Source organism: Hyaena hyaena, unplaced genomic scaffold (assembly GCF_003009895.1).
Source record: "Hyaena hyaena isolate Hyena2069 unplaced genomic scaffold, ASM300989v1 scaffold_218, whole genome shotgun sequence".
Lineage (NCBI taxonomy): Eukaryota > Metazoa > Chordata > Mammalia > Carnivora > Hyaenidae > Hyaena > Hyaena hyaena.
This window is the reverse complement of record NW_024080851.1, coordinates 2,053,819-2,057,522: the sequence shown is the minus strand read 5'-3', so window position 1 is coordinate 2,057,522 and position 3,704 is coordinate 2,053,819. Positions and strand designations below refer to the sequence as shown.

Below are 3,704 nucleotides of genomic sequence, written 5' to 3'. Positions count from 1 at the left end.
CATGTAGTATTCCATGGTATAGATAAACCACATCTTCTTGATCCATTCATCTGTTGATGGACACTTAGGCTCTTTCCATGTTGTAGCTATTGTGGAGAGTGCTGCTATGAACATTGGGGTACATGTGCTCCTATGCCTCAGCATTTCTGTATCCCTTGGGTAAATTCCTAGCGGTGCTATTGCTGGAAATCTCTGATGCATTTTGAGTTAATTTCCATATAAGCTATGAAGTCTGGTGTGAGGTGTGGTTGTTTTGTTTTGTTTTGTTTTTCAGGTGGGGTTGCCTGTGAATACCCAACCAGTACCATTTGTTGAAAAGACTATTCTTCCATTGAATTGCTTTGTCACTTTGGTCAGAAATCGGTTGTGTTTACATGGGTCTGTTTCAGAGTTCTCTGTTCTGTCCCCTTGGACTTTTTCTCTCACTAACAGTACCTAATGGTTTTGATTACTGTAGCTACATAATAAATCTTGGAATCAGGTGGATTGCCTGTTCCCACATTTTTCTTTCTTTCAAAATTCTTCTTCCTTTTTCATCCAAATTTTAGAATAATCTTATCTCTATCTACAAAAAAAATTACTGGGATTTGGTAGGAATTGTGTTATACCTATATATCAATTTGGAGATAATCAAAATCATGGGGTGCCTGCATGGCTTAGTCAATTGGGTGTCTGACTTTGGCTCAGGTCATGATCTCACCACTTGTTAGTTCAAGCCTGGCGTCAGGCTCTGTGCTGGCAGCTTGGAGCCTGGAGCCTGCTTCCGATTCTGTGTCTCCAGTCTCTTTCTGCCCTTCACCTGCTTGTGCTCTGTCTCTCTCAGTCTCTCAGAAATAAATAAATGTTTAAAAATTTTTTAAAAAGAAATCTTGAACATGTTCGATGTCCCCATCTATGAACACAGTAGGTCTTTCCATTTATTTAGATTTTTTATTTCTTTCATCAGTGTTTCCTAGTTTTCAGCATACAAGTCCTCCGGAACATGTTTTGTTAGACTTACACTAAATATTCTTTTCTAACGTTTTATTTATTTTTTTTAGAGAGAGAATATGTGCATGTGAGTTGGGGCAGAGGGACTGAGGGGAGAGAGAGAGACTCTCAGGCTCCATGCTCAGCACAGAGCCTGGTGAGGGGCTCGATCCCACAACCCTGGGATCATGACCCGAGCCGAAGGGATGCTACACTGACAGAGCCATCCAGGAGCCCTAATATTTATTTTTAAAAAGTTTTGGTTTTGTTGTGCTTGTTAAGAGCGTGTAAGCATGTAGAAATATTATGGATTTTTGTATGTTCATCTTGTATTCTATGACCCTGCCGAAGTTACTTGTTGGTTCTGTGTTTCTGTAGTTCTTAGAGATTTTTTATCAAGACAGTCATGTCCTCTGCCAACAGATGTAGTTTTCTTCCCTAATCTCTGATTTGTATGCTTTTTAGTTTCTTTTTTTGCATTTTCATCCTGGCTACAGTTCTCAGTACTTTGCTGAGTAGCAGGCATGAGAGTAGACATCCTCAGCGGCCTTGCTCCCACTTTTAGAAGGAAGTGCTCAGTATCATTATTAAGTATGATGTCAGTCATAGCCTTTTGTGGATGTTCTGTATCAAATTGACGTTTCCTTCTACTCCTGCTGTTCTGAGCGTCCTTATCATGACTGGGTGCTGAATTTTGTGAAGTGTTTTATCTGCATCTATTGATTTGATTACGTGATTTTAAAAAACTTTTAATGTTTATTTTATTTTTGAGAGAGAGCATGAGCAGAGGAGGGGTAGAGAGAGGGGGATACAGAAACTGAAACAAGCTCCAGGCTCAGAGCTGTCAACACAGAGCCCGACACAAGGCTTGAACCCACGAACCATCATCTGAGCCCATGTTGGCCGCTTAACGGACTGAGCCCCCCAGGTGCCCTTCCCATGATTTTTCTTTTCCAGCTTGTTACTATGGTAAATTATGTTGTTGTTTTTTTTTTTAAATAATGAACCAACCTTGCCTTCCTAGAATAAGCTCCACTAGGTCAGGGAGCATAATTGTGTTTGTATATTCCTTGATTGTATTTGCTGAATTTTGTTAAGGATTTTTTTTTTTTTTTTTTGGCATCTGTATTATTGAGGAATATCACTTTGAAGCTTTTTTTTTTTTTTGTACTGTCTTTGGGTTTGGTGTCAGGAAAATACTAGTTTCATAAAATGAATTGGTTTCTCATCATATTTTCTGGAAGAGATTGTGTAGGATAGGAATTAATTAATCTTTAAACATTTGGTAGGATTCCCCAGTGAAACCATCTAGGCCAGAAAATTACTTTTTAAGATTTTTAATTATACATTACATTTCTTTAATAGTTGTGGGTTATAAAATTATTTTTAATTGGGTTAATTGTGGTAGTTTGTATTTCTGTTGAATTCCTGTGTATCCTCGTGATCTAACGTCTAGCTGTTCTACCCCTTGTTGAAAGACAGCACCAGAAATCTCCAACTATAATTGTGGGGTTGTCGTCTTCTTTTTTTAGTTGTTTGGCTCACGTATTTTGCCCTTATGTTGTTTGATGCATACATTATCTTCTTAGTGGATTGACGTGCTATCGTTGTATAATGTCTCCCAATTTTCTTTGCTCTGATATCTACTTTGTCTGACAATAACATAGCACTCCTGCTTTCCTTTAACATTTACATGATACGTAATTTATCATCTTTTCGCTTTCTATATTATATTGTTTGAATTGAGTTTCTTGTCGATATGCATATAGGTGGATCCTGTTGTCTTATTCACTTTGACAATTTCTGTCTTCTAATTAGTGTATTTAGGTAATTTTATGTAATTGTTGGTATATTAGCAGTTGAGCCTGTCATTTTTTAAATCTTTATTTTTTGTTTCTCAGCTTTCTTTTTCCTGACTTCTTGCAGATTATTTGAACACATGTCAAAATTCTACTTTTACTTATAAATACTGGCTGAGTATATTGCTTTATATGGACTTTCTAGTGATTGTTTAGGTATTATATATACATGATTTATCACAGTCTGTTGGCATTATCGGTATATCAGTTTGAGTGAAGTGTAAAAAGCATATCCCCATTTACATCTCTTTACCCTCCCTCATTTAAAATTATCTTAAGTCTTACTTACCTCTACGTATGTTTAGAATCACATGAGACATACTGCAATTTTTGCTTCATCCATTACACATAATTAGAATATTCAAGAGGAGAAAGAAATTATATTTAGTCATGTCGTTTTTTGTCATTTCATCATGTTGGAGGAGTCCTTATTTTTCTGTAGTATAGCATAGATCTCCACATACATCCGTATATATGTGTATGTATAGTTTAGTATACTGCACAAGCAATCATTGAAAAGCAAAGAGTTACAATAAGCCAACGAGGGAGATAAAATGAAATTATAAAACATACTTAAAACAAAAGAAAAAGGAACAAATGGAACAAGTAAAAATCAAAAAACAAGATGATAGATTTAACCTAAACTGTATGAAAAATCATGTTAAATGTGAATGTTCTAAAACATGATTCATTAGGTAATTAAATGGTGGAGATTTTCAGATTGGATAAAAAAGCAGGTATGGGGGCGCCTGGGTGGCTTAGTCGGTTAAGCGTCCGACTTTCGCTTAGGTCATGATCTCGCGGTTCGTGGGTTCGAGCCCCGCGTCGGGCTCTGTGCAGACTGCCAGCTCAGAGCCTGGAGCCTGTTTCAGTCTG

The 3,704-nt window shown here is 37.0% G+C and overlaps 1 protein-coding gene across 2 annotated transcripts in view; it reads left to right on the top strand.

Moving 5' to 3' along the window:
* The window catches only part of OGDH (oxoglutarate dehydrogenase), a 64,960-nt gene that overhangs the window by 4,492 nt on the left and 56,764 nt on the right, over nt 1-3,704 (top strand). The window lies entirely within an intron of this gene.